The sequence below is a fragment of the Lucilia cuprina genome, chromosome 5 (genome assembly GCF_022045245.1).
Source record: "Lucilia cuprina isolate Lc7/37 chromosome 5, ASM2204524v1, whole genome shotgun sequence".
NCBI classification, from domain to species: domain Eukaryota; kingdom Metazoa; phylum Arthropoda; class Insecta; order Diptera; family Calliphoridae; genus Lucilia; species Lucilia cuprina.
Genome location: NC_060953.1, coordinates 3727280 through 3747943, shown reverse-complemented (window position 1 = coordinate 3747943; position 20664 = coordinate 3727280). Strand labels below are relative to the sequence as shown.

The 20664-nt window shown below is 27.3% G+C and overlaps 1 protein-coding gene across 11 annotated transcripts in view; it reads left to right on the top strand.

Annotated features, from left to right (window-relative positions):
* LOC111677987 (CUGBP Elav-like family member 4) overlaps positions 1-20664 on the top strand; it is a 461863-nt gene that overhangs the window by 356555 nt on the left and 84644 nt on the right. The gene's annotated exons all lie outside the window — the stretch shown is intronic.

The window sequence follows — 20664 nt, the reverse complement described above, 5'->3', positions numbered from 1 at the left end:
TATATAAACTGCTTTTATTAAAATACTTTAAACATAATGAAATTTAAAGGTTTTTTACCCCATGCTAATTTTCTAGAGTTGCCTTTTTATCATTATTTCCTAATTTTTCCTTAAATTTTCTTAAGTTAACACAATTTTAACTTTTTTGACTGTTTTATGAACCCTTTAATCCCAGTTTTTATTAACAATCATATATTTTGTATTACTGGCTCATATTTTTTTTGTGTTCAAAAACTCCATGACATAACAAATGAAATGCCTGAAAGAGAGAAAAAAATCTAAAAAAAGGCAAATGAAAACAATTGCTGCATAGAAATAGAATAACAAACACATATTTTGCTACTAATTGAATTTCTAAATTGCAGCTTTTGTAATGTTGTCAACAACAACGGGAGTACACAGCAGCAGCAACAACAGCCACACACAACCATGACAACATTAATAAAAACCACACACTTCTCTCTCCATTTTTTTTGTTATACCAAATATATTAAGAGTTTCTTGGTGATTTTTTTTTTTGTTAGGCGAAAAATTATCTTTACCCCCTTACCTCCACTAAAGCGGTTAGATGAGATGCTAGTCTTTCATAAAAATATATATAAGTATAAATGTGTATGTGGGTGAATATCATGTGTAAGTGGTTGGATATGTTGGTGATATGAGAGCCATGTAATATTGTAACCAAGGACAACCATAAAGCCACATACAGTAGAATGAAAACCATTCTAAAGCATACATACTTCATATGAATATCCTTTACACACTTTAACATATACATACATAAATATTTATGCAGTCAGGCAAGCAGGCTTTTAACTTATATTTAAACGTTGACTTGGCTGGCTGGCTGTTTGGCTGACTGAATGACTGTCTGTTTGGTGGGTTGTGAGGCTGCTGGTAGGGTTTAAATATAGCTGCTGCTGCTGCTCAACATGAAATGTGGTTGCTTAGTTGTTGGCTGCGTATGTCTTTGTCGTAAAGTACTTGTACTTGTTTGCTAAAATGTGCAGCAAGTGGATTTTAATACTGTTGCTCTGGGTAACCAATTTATAAAGCTCTTTTGTTCATCTTTTTTTTTTTTTCTTTTTTGGTGCGTTGTTGCTTCCCTACTTAAACAAATATTTCTATTTTCAGTTTTTGCCTTTTTGCTTTATTATTTTCTTTTTTCATTTTTTTCCTGTGGCTGACAAAGTTTTATTTTATGATTAAATAGAAATGTAAGCACTCCCTGTTAAAAGTATTTGCTTTGCAATTAAAATTTAAACACTGACTTAAGCTTAAGATGAAATTGTAAGAACAAGGCTATACATGCATACATATGTACATATAAATGTGGAAAATGTTGAAGATTTTTGATTCATTATATAAAAAAAAAGACGACAAACTGACTTATATGTTTATGTTTTTAATAAGCTAAAATTACATACAATCTAACATATAAAAGTTTACTATTATTATAATTTTTTTCGTATTTTTCTTTTGTTTCTTATGTGTGAGTTTTGATTATTAAAAGTGTTAGTCTTTTATTTTTTGTTCGTTTCTTCATAAACATAATTTTCTTTTTAGATTTTTTTCTATATAAATAAGCAAGTGTCTGTATATTTTTTTATGTTTATGTATGTTTCATTTTAGCTTCTAAGTTGTTAAATGATACTTAAGTTTTTCTTAATTTTTTATTTCTTTTTCTCTTTAGTCTTTTGTTTTAATTTATTTTAAATAAAGCGAATGTCTGGCAGTTGTATAGCTTGCTTAAGTTGCATATAGAAGATTTAATTTGTTGGTATTTCTTAAATCTTTTAAAGAAATTCTCTAGAATATATTTTCTTTTTTCAAAAATTTTTAATAAAAATGTTGAATTTTTCTTTAATCTAATAAAAGTTGCTATATAAACGTCTGCAAGTGTGCTTAACAAATAAACTCAATTTCATATAATTCGCTTTACTTAAAGCAAAGTTTTTCATATATCCTTTTTTTAATAAAATGTTAAGTTAAGCAAATATGAATTTAATTTTTAAATACATTATTTTGCTGGAATTATTTACCTTTTCTTGTAATAAAATTGCATTTTTTTATTAAATGGAAAATTTTGTTTAAAATATTTTTAACAAAATCTTTAAATATGTTTCAAACCCTATGAATTTTGGTTAATGAACGTAGTATATTGTAGTACTATATCATTTCATTCTTTGTTCTTAAAGTAAAGCTGGCCAAATATCCTTTTTTTTAATAATTTCAAATCAAAACAAAATTTATTTAATTCACAATTAATCAAATTTTCAAAATTTTTAAAACATTTCAAAAGATAATTCTAAATTTTGTTAAACTACAAAAATATTTGTTTAAATTTTTTTTAAATTCAAAAAAATCTTTAATTTTTATGAAATTCCTTCAAAATTAAGAAATGAACGTAGAATAGGCTAAACTATAATTTAGCCAAATATTGTTTAAAACGGACAACTTAAACCAGAGATACCAATATATCCTTTTTTGTGTTGTAAAAAACATTGTTATAAATTTTTTCAAATAGCTATTGTATAACCAAAATTACACTTTAATATAAGATTTATCATTAATTCCCCACACTTTAAAGCCTACTTTAAATCCAACATATTGTTTTACATATTTTTTATTCTCTAACAATATTTTGTCTATGCTTATAATGGAACATCAAACAAACTAAACAAAAAATCTTAAGCATACTTAAGACTAGACAAAAATACAACACTATGGATATAGCTAAAGAGAGAAAGAAAGAAAAAAATACAACTCCAGGAAAGTAAGCTAAAAATAATAGTAATAATAACAACAAACAAAATTAAACGAACAAAATATTTATTGTCTAAGAATTTTCCAAGTCATTGCCAACATAAGACGTGCGTTAAATTAATTTACTCACAACTCCAACTACAACTACAAAAGACGATGTTTGTTTAGTAAAAAAAAAAAAAAATATATATATATATATATATATATATATATTATATATATATATATATATATATATATATATATATATATAATATATATATATATATATATTATATATATATATATATATATATATATATATATATATATATATATTTAACAAGATTTTCAAGTGTTGTCGAAGCAAAGGCAAAATAAATTAATAAAAGACAACAATATTTTGTTGTTTTTAGGGCTTATAGCTAAGGAAAAACTATAATAACCCAAAATGTTAAAGATTTTGAAAATTTTAAATGAAAATTATATTAAATTGTTATATTTGCTGGCATATTTTTAATGATTCTCTGATTTACTGCAGTTTATTTGTGCAACAAATTTTAGAACAATGAATTGTAACGGTGCCCTTTTATTAACGCAATAGAGATTGAGAAAGTACCAAATGTATTTTCTTACAACCGTATGTAGTAAAAAAGTGCAAAAGTTTTGCAGAAACCTTCTAAATAGTAATATAGTTCAAAAATTACCATTAAAAGTACAAATAATTTAAAATAAAGATAATTGTTAAAGTAAAAAGTACAAATGAAAGCCAAATGTACAAAAGTACTTTTGGAGGTACTAAAGTGTAGTATAGCTTAAAAAAATAACCATCAGAACCAACAAACATTTCATAACTAAAATAAGAGGGAATATATGAAGAGTTTACGAATTCAAATAGTCTAAAAAATAGTTCGCGATTATAGAAATATTTTAAAACATAAAAAGCCTTTAAAGTAGAGAGTTACTAAATGAAATAAAGAGATTATAAAGGGATTTTTTATCCCTAAAAAAGTACAGAAAAAGGTACCTTATGATTATAAACAAGATCCTTTTAAAGGCCTTAAAGTACCTTTTAGTTCGTGTTTAAGAATAACACTAGTGTTTAAGAATAACAAAACTAGAATTGTTGTTATAAAACAAAAGGTACTAACATAAAGAAATTAAAACTAAAAAGTACTTTTTAGTACCCTAAAGTACTTAAAAAAGTTAACTTAACATAAGACAGTTCATCTTTATTTTTAATAAAACTTTAATAACACTTCACCCTTGAAGATATCAACAAAAATTATCCAGCAACACTACAAATATTTGAATATAAGTGTGAGTGTAATGAGTGTGTAAGTATGTGTGTTTGTGTGTGTGTGTGAGAGAGAGAGTAAATATCTACACTTTAGTGTAAATATTGTATATGTATACAATGTCTTAATATTGCATGTTAACACTTTAACGAGATTTTATTACTACTATTTATTTGTATATATATAAGTATAAATAAGTGTGTATGTGTGATTTCCAAGTATTTGAAATTTTGAAAATCTTAAGCAAAACAAAGTCTCTGAAAGCCTAAGAAACACCTTCAATAAACATCTAAACAAATAATGCTTTCAAGTACACAAAAGTGAGTTGAGATAGACGTACATACATACATATCCAGCGTATTTAGGTAAATAGGCGGTGATTGTTTGTTATGGTAATGGTTTCGACTATAGTAACAACAACAGCAACAAAGTGAAAAAAGGTATTGAATTTTAAGACCATAAGGATATACATATACATCTATAGAACATAAATGAAAGCTGCTACTACTACGTTTATAAACATTTTCTTATTAATAACAACATTGCTTTTTGGCTGCCGGTGTTTTAAATTATTTTCAAAATGTTGATGATGTTGTTTTCCACTATGACTAAGGTTATCGTCTTAGTACGTCCTTGTTAGCTTGTTATAATAAGGAAACCGGATATTATTGAAATTGTAGCACTTGTTTAAACATGAAAAGAAAAGGGACATAAAACGCCGGCTAAAGGAAGAATTTTAGAAATTGTTATTGTCCTTAGGTAGGCTGGTTAGTTGGGTAGATATATATTTAAGTTTAATTTCTTTGTTATTAAGTTTCTTAAATTATTGAAATTTTATTAAACAATTTAATAAATCGTATTATTTTATTCTCCTTTCTCTCATTTTAGGTAAGTTTCATTAAATTTTAAATATTAAGACGAAAAATTGTGGACATTTAGACATTTAAACAAACAAACAATAGTAAGTGTTTAATTAAAATAGATTAAAATATCTTGTTGTGATAAATAGTAAACAAGAAATTAATAAATATTGTAAATTTAAATTAATTGTTTTAATAATTTTTAGACAAACCGTTTAAAGCTTATAGACTCAAATACAAAAGAAAATTTATTTTGTTAAAAAAATCCCAATTCTAACCAAAGTTGTGGCACTTTAACCAAATATTATTTTAATTAATATTAATCATACGTCCAGTAGGTCAGAATTAATAAAAAATCAATTTATATATAAATTCTTAAAAAACAAATAGAAATAAAGTTGAAATATTAATAATAATCCTTCTCAATAAGTAAAAAAGTAAAAATTTTAAACAATTTTTTAATTTAAATTTAAAAAAAAATCTTTTTTTTACTTTGTAAAATTTAAAATTATTTTTCTATAATTTATTTTTATATTTTAACACATCAATTATTTTATAATTTTTTTTATTATTTATAAAATCAACAAAAAAATATGCAAGCCTATCTTTTAAGGTTCATTTATTTGTCAAAAATCATAGTATATGTCTAGGCTTTGTTATAAGTAAAAAAAACTTGTATGTTGGTTATAAATTAAATATAAAATGAAAAATGAGTAAATCAAAGTTATAGAAAACTGTATATAATACAACACATATAAAATAACAAGGATTTCATTTACTTACAAATCTAATTTGCATATGAATTGACATTTTATTTTCTTGCTCTCTCTCTATCAAAAAAAACCTATTTTGATTTAAATTCTAGACTTTTATAAAAATCTTATACAACAAAGTATACATCGTTGTGCGTGTGTATAAAGATATTCAAAACATTATTATTTTTCTTTACTATTTTATGTATAAAAATCTATTCATATTCAAATAAATCCTCAACCACAATATTAAATATACAATAATATTACCATATGTAATCAGGCACATCAGAATATATGAAAAGTTTTGAATGAAATATTTGATTTGACACCTCTCACTGTTGCCACCTTTTAGCTTTTCATTTAATATACATATGTTTGTATGTAAACTAGATTTTAACATTTCAAACAAAAATCAAAGTCAAGAAATTACTAACACCAAAATATATAAATACGCATACTAATGACACATACATACAATACCCAACAAATTTGGATGAAAAAATTGGTGCCAAATCCATTCTGAGTCCATTTTCGGATTCAGAGTTTCATGCCGAGAAAAACTTGATGATTTGATTATCAACTTTTCTAAAGAAAACTTGATGATTTGATCATCAGCTTTTCTATAGAAAACTTGATGATTTGATCATCTACTTTTATATAGAAAACATGATGATTTGATCATGAACTTTTCTATAGAAAACTTGATGATTTGTTTATCAAGTTTTCTATAGAAAAATTTAAAATATAAGAATTTCTCATAAACTTCTCTATGGAAGAATTTGGATGAAAAAATTGATGCCAAATCCATTCTGAGTCCATTTTCGGATTCAGAGTTTTATGTCATGAGAAAAACTTGATGATTTGATCATCAACTTTTCTATAGAAAACTTGATGATTTGATTATCAGTTTTTCTATAGAAAACTTGAAGAATTGTACATCAACTTTTCTATAGAAAACTTGATGATTTGTTCATCAATTTTTCTATAGAAAACTTTATGATTTGATCTTCAACTTCCGAACTTCTATGTTTGTTGGGTATTGAGGTTTTATATACATATGTTAAGTATGAGTTTCATATTAAAATCAAAGTAAGAAAAAAAAACTGGATAAATCTACATGAGTTCGAAGTATATAGAAAATAATATCTAAATGTAAATTAATTCAATTTGTATATAGAAAAATCTCATCTAAAGAAATAAAACTAACAAATGCAAAAAAAGACCCACACACACAGCTGCACAAAACTATGCTACAGATGATTTTTTGTAGAGAAAAATAAACAGGCTGTATAATGAAGTTGTTAAAAATGATGTACATTGATGTTCATTCATAACTATAGTATTGGTCATATGAAAAATATACATATGAACAGAGATTTGTTTTTTTTCTGTCTAAAGGGAGATTTTGTTATCATTTTCTATATATTTGCTTTTTCTAAACCTGTAACAAAATGTAAATGTATGTGTCTAAATCCTGCCCTATGATGGCATTTTCTATATCACTTGTTTCTAAATAAACTAAAACCATATTGACAGCCTACAATGCATAATAATGTGACATGGATATTGTAGACATCAAACTCATTCCTAGTGTTTTACTTTTTTTGTTTTTTTTTTTTTTTTTGCTCTTGTTTGGTCATGATATCCTGTAGGTATGTTTATATAAGTTTTATTTTATTTTGCCAATAACAACAACAGAAAAAAAATAAACTCCTGTGGAGAGTTTAATCATAGAATGTATGAGTATTTGCCATATAAGTTTTGAAAGGAGAGAAGAGGTCCGACGTAATGTTGCAAACATCAATAGCAAATCTAGAGGATTTTGAATGACAGTTTTGTTTTGGCATGAAATTGAATATATTTGTATTTTTAGAGTGTATTGATAAAGGTTATTATGGTTAATATAAGTTTGATTGAATTTTTCTGTTATTGTTGTTATTGTTATAAGCATTGTTGTGTGTTTTTTTTATTTTAAATACATTTCTAGGGATTTATTTTGTAAATTAAAATTAAATTTAAAAATTAAATGAAATTTAGTTTAATTTAATTTTATATAAAAAAACTTATTATTAACCTTCTAAAGATAAGGTAATAAAATTTTAAATAATTTTTTTATACAAAATTTTTAAGTTTCTCATCAACTTTTCTTTGAATAACTTAATTATTTTTTTTATAGAAAACTTGAAGATTTTCCCAACAAATTTTCTACGAAACAATTAAGAATTTCTTAATATTAAATAAATCACAATTATTTTGCAATATCTTTTACTTAAAACTGATTTTTTTTTTATAAATTTGGTAAATTTTGTTATACAGAGCGTATTAGTAATATTAATTATATAGTATTTTTATTAAAACTCTTATAACTTTTTCTTACAATATTTATTAATATCAATTAAAATGTTCAATTAAAGCCAATAAAATGTTCTTATTGTTAATTATAAATATAATTAATTAATAGCATTTAACATTTACTTTTAAGTTTTCTTTTAGTTAAAAAGAAAAATACATATATATTCTTAATGAAACATTTTCTTTAACATTAAGTTAATTATAATATTTCCTAATGACTAGTAATAGCAATTAATTGTAACATATATATATTTTCCATGTAAAATAAAACATTGACTTATTTACATTTTAACTAATTAAGAGAACTCGAGAGACATTTCACTGCTAAAGGTGTCATTAAAGATATTTCTTTATTTAAAACATTTTAATTAAAAGTAAATTATTTGTATGACTAAAAGCAAAGACAAGTTTTAGTTACAATTTATATTTAAAATAAAATCTTAGTTGTTAGTTTTTTAACTCTTTTTCGTTATTTCTAAAGAAATGTAAAATATCTTTTGTTTTACTAATACTAAAAGGCAATTTAATTAACTTAACAAACTAATGATGATGATGATGACGAAGTCATTGTAAATGTTCTTAACAAAAGTCTTAATATAATTTAAGTTAGGAAAAAGTACGAATTAAAACACGAAAACTTGATAAAATTTTCTACAAAAAAGAAAAAAAATTCTTTATAATTAAGATTAGTGCAAAATATCTAAAAAGCAAAACTAGCTAAAGCAGAAAATGTCAAAAGTATTTATCAAAAAAAGGACATTTAAAACAAATTGTAAAGGTATTTTATAAAAATTTTAGTTGAGAGTATTTTAAAAGCTTAACTAGCCATTAAGTGTAATTAAAAATTTGAGTTGTTGTAAGTTTTTTTTATAAAATAAGTTTTCCTTTTAGTGCACTAGCAGCTGAAAAAGAAAATCGTTTTAATATGTTTAAGTAAATAAAGTGGTAAGCCTATAATGAAGCTTTTATCCTAGAATTTTAAATAAGTTTTAATAGTAAAGCCAGTTAACTAGTTAATTATAAGCTGTTTGCTTAACATAAAAAGGAATACAAATTTAAAAGTTATTAAAAGTTTTGTAAATATATAACATAATTAATATTAATCATACGCCTTAGAGCAAAATTTATTAATATTAAAAATATCCATATTTAAACTTAAAAAAAATAAAAATTTGTTTAACAATTAGGTTTACTTAAAGCCGCAGCTTTAAATTTTCATCAACAGTTGTTTTTAAATAAACATTTTCTTTAACAAATTTCTCTCTATCTGTATGTTTCTCACAACATTAAAACAAATTACATTTTGTATTGCAGTTTATCCAGATATTTCCCATAAAGTTTTCTATTTAAATATTACTTGTAAATAAACATAATATTTACAAAATGTATTCCTTTTTAGCAAATTAGATACACAAAAAAAAAAAGAATTTACAAAATAATTTCGATCAATTTGTGTACAATTGCATAAAATCAAAAATCTAAAGTCTTTACACACAGCATGCAAATATTAAATACCGTTACCGATACATGGATATTATAAACATATTATTAGACAACATAGTCGAAACCTAGTAAACATACAACTCAAATGTAGTCCTTATTTACAGTTAACTACAACAACAATAACTGGGTGATTATATTGCATTCACTTTATTTTTGCAAATAAATCAACAATGGCTGCACATGGTTGTTGGTGTAAAGCTTTGCTTATATTCTGTTTTTTTTGGCTTTTTTTCTACTTCTCTTTGCCAGACTGTGTGTGAATGTATTTGGTTACATGATAACCTTTGCTAGCCTTGTCCATTTATATGTAAAGATTTTTTGTAGCTCTTCCCTTGCCTGCCACCCTCCTCCACATACATATATTTGTTCATACATACATACGTTCCGTAAACAAATTTGCATAAAATGATTGTTATGTATGTATTACATGCCATACATACAAATCTTTTTCGTTGTTCTTGTTGTTGCTACTGCTTGTGGCATGAGTTTATGTGATTGTAAATTAAACTTATACGTGCTGATTTAACCAATAATATTACATGTGATTTCAAATGCAAAAATGGATTTTAAATCCAATATTTCAACTAAAGGGGGAAAATAACAAATTGTATATAAGTTTTGCCTGTATATATTAAAAGTTTCTGAAGCATCATCAAATCTTAAAGTAAGAAATTATAAAAATATAAAATCTTAAGAATTTAAAGCAATTTGTCAATGAAAAAATACTACGAATTTTATGAAAGTTATTGTCTTTTAAGTAAAATTAGTGTTAAAAATATTAACCATACGTAACCAGTTCCAGATAAATAAAAATACTTTAAAATTTAGGAAAAGTGTAAAAAATATTAAGAATTTAAAAAGAAGATGAAAATTATATAGTTTTCTATAGAAAAGCAAGATTTCTATAAAAAAATGATGAGCAAATTATTAAGTATTTTATCAAAAGAACATGAGATAAGCAACAAGTTTTCTATAGAAAAGTTGATGAGCAAAACATCAAGTTTTCTATAGAAAAGTTGATGAGCAAAGCATCAAGTTTTCTATAGAAAAGTTGATGAGCAAAGCATCAAGTTTTCTATAGAAAAGTTGATGAGCAAAGCATCAAGTTTTCTATAGAAAAGTTGATGAGCAAAGCATCAAGTTTTCTATAGAAAAGTTGATGAGCAAAGCATCAAGTTTTCTATAGAAAAGTTGATGAGCAAAGCATCAAGTTTTCTATAGAAAAGTTGATGAGCAAAGCATCAAGTTTTCTATAGAAAAGTTGATGAGCAAAGCATCAAGTTTTCTATAGAAAAGTTGATGAGCAAAGCATCAAGTTTTCTATAGAAAAGTTGATGAGCAAAGCATCAAGTTTTCTATAGAAAAGTTGATGAGCAAAGCATCAAGTTTTCTATAGAAAAGTTGATGAGCAAAGCATCAAGTTTTCTATAGAAAAGTTGATGAGCAAAGCATCAAGTTTTCTATAGAAAAGTTGATGAGCAAAGCATCAAGTTTTCTATAGGAAAGTTGATGAGCAAAGCATCAAGTTTTCTATAGAAAAGTTGATGAGCATCAAGTTTTCTATAGAAAAGTTGATGAACAAAGCATCAAGTATTTCTATAGAAAAGTTGATGAGCAAAGCATCAAGTATTTCTATAGAAAAGTTGATGAGCAAAGCATCAAGTTTTCTTAAGAAAAGTTGATGAGCAAGGCATCAAGTTTTCCATAGAAAAGCAGAAGAGCAAAGCATCGAGTTTAATGTTTTATTTATGTGAATTTGTACCATTTTATTTAAAAAAAGAAATCCTTTAATTTTCCTTTAGTTTATTAAAAACATTTTAATGTTTGTTAATAATTATTTTAATATGTCATCAAGTTTTTGTTGTTGTTTTGCCACAAACTTAACCACCATAACTTAATGTAGATTTTCATAAACACACAAAAATATGTTTTTATTTTCTCCAAAAATAACGCAAAAAAAACATTGTGGTGAAATGTGTTTTCAAGCGAAAGTGTGAACAAAAAGCCTTTTTGTCACAAAAGCAAAAAATAGAAAAACAAGAACAAAATCAACGCTATATAGAACATTCTGTACCTTGCTACACCTACAAATATTAAAACAGGCCTGGTTTAACAGCAGGCTTAGTAAACAGGCTAAAAAGTTAAAAAAATTATCCCAACCTTTATCCTTAGAATCATTATATTGTGGTGTTATTTTTTATATTTGTTGTTGCGGGTATATGTATGTGTGTAAACACCACCACAACCACAAAGTCAAATGCATAAAAACCACACGCAACATACACTTTTCTCTCACACAATTTCTAACAAATATGCTCACACATCATATTTACTTAACATCAACACTACTACTGTACAACACTTTATACTTTCTCACCCATCTTACCACCTGCATGCTGCAATAGCAAGAACAACAACAAAAAAATTATATAAACATTAACATTTACTAACATGGTGTTATTGCCTTTTAAAAGGAGTTTTACAGTTTTTTTCTATTTGTGTCATGCTGAGTATGTTTATATTCTTGCTTGCATTTGGTTGCTGGGGGTTTTGCAAGGTTCCTTCTATTTGATATGTGCATTCTCGCGTTTTCTTTCGCTCAAGCGTAAGTGTAGAAAAATATAAGAAAAATAAATGGTTCCTTGAAGCTGTAAACAAAGAAATCTAAACAAAACAACATGTTTTTTGTTGTGTATGCAGTAGATGTAATGTTACCGGGTTGTTAGTGAAGAATACCGTAAAGAAATTATACAGAATGAGTGGGAACTTGTTTCCTTAAATTTAAAAAAATCGAGTAAATTTAAGGCAATTCATGTAAATATTTGGGTTTTTAGAAATTAAAAGAATTTAACTAAAATGTAAAACAATTAAACATATGTAGAGAAACATGTAGGCGTGGCATTGGGCATAAATATTATTAAAATTTAAAAATTAGAATTTAAAAATCAAATTGATATCTTTTATAGTAAATAAGTTATTAACAAATACATAAAACTGTCATTCAAACAATTTCGCCTACTTTTGGCTCTTAAGTGCTGAAGTTTAACATGCTACAGCTTCGTTATATTTTAAAAATTATAAGTTGAAATTTTCCAAAAATATAAAACAGAAATTATAATTTACTTTCGTAAAAAAAATATTTGCTACTTCCACTTTATCACTCTAATCCTGTAAAATAAATGGAGCTCTCTTAAAAGAAAGCATGGGACTCAAAGCTTAAAGTGTAACCACAGTTTGAAAAGTTTAATTTCAGTTTTATATTTATGAAAAATTTCAACTCAAACGCTTTAAAATTACCAAAAATGGGCGGAAATAGATCAAATGACTAGTACGGTTTTTTGTTAATAGCTCAAAAAATATAAGAGATATCTATAGTCTAGTCTATAGTCTAGTCTATAGTCTAGTCTATAGTCTAGTCTATAGTCTATTCTATAGTCTATTCTATAGTCTATTCTATAGTCTAGTCTATAGTCTAGTTTATAGTCTAGTCTATAGTCTAGTCTATATTCTAGTTTATAGTCTAGTCTATAGTCTAGTCAAGTCTATAGTCTAGTTTAGAGTCTAGTCCATAGTCTATTCTATAGTCTATTCTATAGTACAGTCTATAGTCTAGTTTATATTCTAGAGTCTAGTCTATTCTATAGTTTAGTCTATAGTCTAGTCTATAGTCTGGTCTATAGTCCAGCCTATTGTCTAGGCTAGAGGTCAGTCTATTGTCTAGTCTATAAACTAGTCTATAGGCTACTTTATTGTCTAGAGAAGTTTACATTAGTACTTTAAAACTGTTCGTTATAATTATGAATGATATTAACACTGAAAAATTATGTTATCTCATTTTAGTTGTGCTTAATTTAGTAACTGAAGGAAGACATCTTATGGAACACTTGAACTGTCATAAGGCTACACCATATCCCTGCATAACAAATTACCAAATGCGGATCAAGGAACGTCTACCAGGACAGCAGCTTATTTTTTACTTTATTTATAAAAATTTAACTTAAAATTTTAAATAAATACAACAAAAACACATGTTATTTCATTATAACCACTATATTTTTATTTCTTTTAATTATAACGCACTAAAGTAGGTATGCTTTAAAATCTATAATCATTTTTATTTTTAGTCCCACTGTATATTAAGTTAAAGTAGTTTCCTAAAGTAAAAAGAGGCGTGTCATAATTTTTTCAACAAAATTTTAAAGTTCAATTCTTTTCATATGTATGAGCCAAATTTTGTTAGAAAATCTTAATTAACTAAAAAGTTATTTGCAGTTAAACTTAGTGCTGAGAAAACCACAATTTTTTGTTTGCAAAAACGTTAAACCGGAAAGCACCAGGTTAACAGAACCTGGTAGCAAGTAAATTTCCCAATCTCTGTTTTTGTTTTTTACTAATAACTTTGAGGCTATTGCATATTTTAATGAAATTCTTTTTGAAGATTTTAGAATGGAATATAAGCTATTGTCTAGCTGTAACTTTAACACCCACCGCCACGCCCCTTTTCGTCAAAATAGCATAGAAAACCAAAAACCCTAATAACATGTCAAGTTAAGTGACAAACAAAATAATTTTTTGTCTCGTGTAAAATTCAATTCTTATTCTATGTTTGTGCAAAATTTCAGCTTAAAATGTCCAAAAATAAAGAAACTGTATCATGTTAAATTTCAGCATGTAAGTGCCGAAAGTGGGCGTAATTAATCATTTGACTGCATTAAGTTTTCGTCAATAACTCGTTTGCTATAGGAGATACCAGCATAATTTTTGAACTATAGGAAAGAGCAGAAACTCAGCTTTACAATGGTCATGTTTTTAGTTAAAACTGCCACGCCCATTCTTAACAATACTTCATTAACTTTAAGGGATTATATTCGTGTGAAAAAGGGGGCGTGGCAATTTTTTTTGCTAAAACTGAAAAAATCATTTCTGTCTACAACCCTGTACAAAATTTCACTGGAAAAGCTTTAACGGCTTGAAAGTTATAAAGCGTTAAAGTTAAGGTTGAGAAACCAACAATTTTTTGATTGCAAAAAAATTGTACCAAAAAATTTTGGTCAAACACCAGGTCAACAGAACCTGGTAGCAAGTAAATTTCCTAATCTCTTTTTTGGTTTTTTACTAATAACTTTTAAACTATTATATATATTGAAGATATTATTTTTGCGGATGATAGAATGGAATATGGGCTACCGGACAGATGTAATTTTAACGCCCACTGCCACGCCCCTTTTCGTAAAAATAGCTTTTAATAATGAAAACTCGAATAACATGAAAACTAAAGTCACTAACAAAAAAATGTTTTCACTTGTGAAAAGTTCAATTCCAGTTTTACGGTCATGGAAAATTTCAGTTCCAATGCTTCAAAATTAGCAGAGCTGTTGCTTGCTGAACTTTGGTTCGCAAATGCCAAAAATGGGCGGAAATTTATCAAAATATTAGCATGGTGTTTTGTTAATAGCTCAATGACTAGAAGAGTTATCAATACGATTCTTTTACTGGGGAAAGAGTGGAAATTCAGCTACACTGTGGTTATACTTTATACGTCGAGTGCCACGCCCACTTTTAATAAAGCATCATTTAGTTTACAGGCTTATATTTAAGTGATCAAATGGGCGTGGCGAACAATTTTTTAACGAATGGAAAATACAATTCCTAGTTTATATTTGTGGAAAATTTCAGCTTAAAATGTCCAAATATAACGAAACTGTTTCATGTTAAACTGTAGCACTTAAGTGCCAAAAGTGGGCAAAATTGTTCAATTCACTGCTATTTGTTTTCGTCTATAACTCGTTTGTTATACGAGATACCAGCATAATTTTTGAACTACAGGAAAGAGCAGAAACTCAGTTTTAAAATGAATATGCTTTTAGTTAAAATTGCCACGCCCATTCTTAACAATGCTTCATTAACTTCAAGGGTTTATATCCGTGTGAAAAAGGAGGCGTGGCAAATTTTTTTTGGTTAAACTGAAAAATATATTTCTCTCTACAAACATGTACAAAAACTCACTGGAAAAGCTTTAACGGCTTTGAAGTTACAATGCGTTAAAATTGAGGCTGATAATCCCAAAATTTTTTTAATTGTAAAACCAGTTGAATATGCATTAGTTTCGTTATTTTCAAAGATTTTAAGCTAAAATTTTCCACAAATATAAAACAGTAATCAGAATTTCCATTCGTTAAGAATATATATACCACGTCCATTTAAGAACTTAAATATAAGCCCGTAAACTTAATGATGCCTTGCTAAAAGTGGGCGTGGCACTCGAAGCTTAAAGTATAACCATAGGGTAGCTGAATTTCCACACTTTCCTCCAGTCAAAAAATCGTACTGGTATCTCTTATATTAAATGAGCTATTAACAAAAAACCGTAATACTATTTTGAGCAATTTCCGCCCATTTTTGGCATTTACAAACCAAAGTTCAGCAAGCAACAGTTCTGCTAATTTTAAAGCATTTAAGTTGAAAATTTCGATAAATATAAAACTGGAATTGAACTATTCCTAAGTGAAAACATTTCTTTGTTAGTGATTTTAGTTTCCAAGTTATACGAGTTTTCGTTATTTAAAGATATTTTAACGAAAAGGGGCGTGGCAGTGGGCGTTAAAATTACATCTGTCCTGTAGCCCATATTCCATTCTATCATCCACAAAAAGAATTTCCTCAAAATATGTAATAGTTTGAAAGTTATTAGTAAAAAACCAAAAAAGAGATTAGGAAATCTACTTGCTACCAGGTTCTGTTGACCTGGTGTTTGACCAAAATTTTTTGGTACAATTTTTTTGCAATCAAAAAATTTTGGGTTTCTCAACCTTAACTTTAACGCTTTATAACTTTCAAGCCGTTAAAGCTTTTCCAATGAAATTTCGTACAGTGTTTTGGACAGAAATGAATTTTTCAGTTTTAGCAAAAAAATTTGCCACGCCCCCTTTTTCACACGGATATAAACCCTTGAAGTTAATGAAGCATTGTTATGAATGGGCGTGGCAATTTTAACTAAAAGCATATTCATTTTAAAACTGAGTTTCTGCTCTTTCCTGTAGTTCAAAAATTATGCTGGTATCTCGTATAACAAATGAGTTATAGACGAAAACAAATAGCAGTGAATTGAACAATTTTGCCCACTTTTGGCACTTAAGTGCTAAAGTTTAACATGATACAGTTTCGTTATTTTTGGACATTTTAAGCTGAAATTTTCCACAAATATAAACTAGGAATTGTATTTTCCATTCGTAAAAAAATTGTTTGCCACGCCCATTTGATCACTTAAATATAAGCCTGTAAACTAAATGATGCTTTATTAAAAGTGGGCGTGGCACTCGACGCTTAAAGTATAACCACAGTGTAGCTGAATTTCCACTCTTTCCTCCAGTAAAAATATCGTATTGATAACTCTTATAGTCATTGAGCTATTAACAAAACACCATGCCAATATTTTGAAAAATTTCCGCCCATTTGCGGCATTTACGAACCAAAGTTCAGCAAGCAACAGCTCTGCTAATTTTGAAGCGTTGGAACTGAAATTTTCCATAACCATAAAACTGGAATTGAACTTTTCACAAGTGAAAACATTCTTTTGTTAATGACTTTAGTTTTCAGGTTATTCGAGTTTTCGTTATTTAAACCAATTTCAACGAAAAGGGGCGTGGCAGTGGGCGTTAAAATTACATCTGTCCTGTAGCCCATATTCCATTCTATCATCCACAAAAAGAATTTCTTCAAAATATGTAATAGTTTGAAAGTTATTAGTAAAAAACCAAAAAAGAGATTAGGAAATCTACTTGCTACCAGGTTCTGTTGACCTGGTGTTTGACCAAAATTTTTTGGTACAATTTTTTTGCAATCAAAAAATTGTGGGTTTCTCAACCTTAACTTTAACGCTTTATAACTTTCAAGCCGTTAAAGCTTTTCCAATGAAATTTCGTACAGTGTTTTGGACAGAAATGAATTTTTCAGTTTTAGCAAAAAAATTTGCCACGCCCCCTTTTTCACACGGATATAAACCCTTGAAGTTAATGAAGCATTGTTATGAATGGGCGTGGCAATTTTAACTAAAAGCATATTCATTTTAAAACTGAGTTTCTGCTCTTTCCTGTAGTTCAAAAATTATGCTGGTATCTCGTATAACAAACGAGTTATAGACGAAAACAAATAGCAGTGAATTGAACAATTTTGCCCACTTTTGGCACTTAAGTGCTAAAGTTTAACATGATACAGTTTCGTTATTTTTGGACATTTTAAGCTGAAATTTTCCACAAATATAAACTAGGAATTGTATTTTCCATTCGTAAAAAAATTGTTTGACACGCCCATTTGATCACTTAAATATAAGCCTGTAAACTAAATGATGCTTTATTAAAAGTGGGCGTGGCACTCAACGCTTAAAGTATAACCACAGTGTAGCTGAATTTCCACTCTTTCCTCCAGTAAAAAAATCGTATTGATAACTCTTATAGTCATTGAGCTATTAACAAAACACCATGCTAATATTTTGATAAATTTCCGCCCATTTTTGGCATTTACGAACCAAAGTTCATTAAGCAACAGCTCTTCTAATTCTAAAGCATTCGAATTGAAATTTTCCATAACCATAAAACTGGAATTGAACTTTTCACAAGTGAAAACATTTTTTTGTTAGTGACTTTAATTTTCAATTTATTCGAGTTTTCGTTATTTAAACCAATTTCAACTAAAAGGGGTGTGGCAGTGGGCGTTAAAATTTCATCTGTCCGGTAGCCCATATTCCATTCTATCATCCACAAAAAGAATTTCTTCAAAATATATAATAGTTTGAAAGTTATTAATAAAAAACTAAAAAAGAGATTAGGAAATTTACTTGCTACCAGGTTCTGTTGGCCTGGTGTTTGACCAAAATTTTTAGGTTCAATTTTTTTGCAATCAAAAAATTCTGGGTTTCTCAACCTTAACTTTAACGCTTTGTAACTTTTAAGCCGTTAAAGCTTTTTCAGTGAAATTTCGTACAGGGTTGTGGACAGAAATGAATTTTTCTGTAGTATCAAAAAAAAGTGACACGCCCCTTTTTTCACACGAATATAAACCCTTAAAGTTAACGAAGTATTGTTAAGAATGGGCGTGGCAGTTTGACTAAAAACATAACCATTGTAAAGCTGAGTTTCTGCTCTTTCCTATAGTTCAAAAATTATGCTGGTATCTCTTATAGCAAACGAGTTATTGACGAAAACAAAAAGAAGTGTATTGAACAATTTTGCCCACTTTTGGCACTTAAGTGCTAAAGTTTAACATGATACAGTTTCGTTATTTTTGGACATTTTAAGTTGTAATTTTCCACAGATATAAAACAGGAATTGTATTTTTCATTCGTAAAAAAAAATTCTGCCACGCCCATTTTATTACCTAAATATAGGCCAGCTAACTTAATAAAGCTTTCTTAAAAGTGGGCGTGGTACACGACGCTTAAGGTATAACCACAATGAAGCTAAATTTCCACTCTGTCCTCCAGTGAAAAATTTGTATTGATATCTCTTATATTTTTTGAGCTATTAACAAAAAACCGTACTAGTCATTTGATCTATTTCCGCCCATTTTTGGTAATTTTAAAGCGTTTGAGTTGAAATTTTTCATAAATATAAAACTGAAATTAAACTTTTCAAACTGTGGTTACACTTTAAGCTTTGAGTCCCATGCTTTCTTTTAAGAGAGCTCCATTTATTTTACAGGATTAGAGTGATAAAGTGGAAGTAGCAAATATTTTTTTTACGAAAGTAAATTATAATTTCTGTTTTATATTTTTGGAAAATTTCAACTTATAATTTTTAAAATATAACGAAGCTGTAGCATGTTAAACTTCAGCACTTAAGAGCCAAAAGTAGGCGAAATTGTTTGAATGACAGTTTTATGTATTTGTTAATAACTTATTTACTATAAAAGATATCAATTTGATTTTTAAATTCTAATTTTTAAATTTTAATAATATTTATGCCCAATGCCACGCCTACATGTTTCTCTACATATGTTTAATTGTTTTACATTTTAGTTAAATTCTTTTAATTTCTAAAAACCCAAATATTTACATGAATTGCCTTAAATTTACTCGATTTTTTTAAATTTAAGGAAACAAGTTCCCACTCATTCTGTATAATTTCTTTACGGTATTCTTCACTAACAACCCGGTAACATTACATCTACTGCATACACAACAAAAAACATGTTGTTTTGTTTAGATTTCTTTGTTTACAGCTTCAAGGAACCATTTATTTTTCTTATATTTTTCTACACTTACGCTTGAGCGAAAGAAAACGCGAGAATGCACATATCAAATAGAAGGAACCTTGCAAAACCCCCAGCAACCAAATGCAAGCAAGAATATAAACATACTCAGCATGACACAAATAGAAAAAAACTGTAAAACTCCTTTTAAAAGGCAATAACACCATGTTAGTAAATGTTAATGTTTATATAATTTTTTTGTTGTTGTTCTTGCTATTGCAGCATGCAGGTGGTAAGATGGGTGAGAAAGTATAAAGTGTTGTACAGTAGTAGTGTTGATGTTAAGTAAATATGATGTGTGAGCATATTTGTTAGAAATTGTGTGAGAGAAAAGTGTATGTTGCGTGTGGTTTTTATGCATTTGACTTTGTGGTTGTGGTGGTGTTTACACACATACATATACCCGCAACAACAAATATAAAAAATAACACCACAATATAATGATTCTAAGGATAAAGGTTGGGATAATTTTTTTAACTTTTTAGCCTGTTTACTAAGCCTGCTGTTAAACCAGGCCTGTTTTAATATTTGTAGGTGTAGCAAGGTACAGAATGTTCTATATAGCGTTGATTTTGTTCTTGTTTTTCTATTTTTTGCTTTTGTGACAAAAAGGCTTTTTGTTCACACTTTCGCTTGAAAACACATTTCACCACAATGTTTTTTTTGCGTTATTTTTGGAGAAAATAAAAACATATTTTTGTGTGTTTATGAAAATCTACATTAAGTTATGGTGGTTAAGTTTGTGGCAAAACAACAACAAAAACTTGATGACATATTAAAATAATTATTAACAAACATTAAAATGTTTTTAATAAACTAAAGGAAAATTAAAGGATTTCTTTTTTTAAATAAAATGGTACAAATTCACATAAATAAAACATTAAACTCGATGCTTTGCTCTTCTGC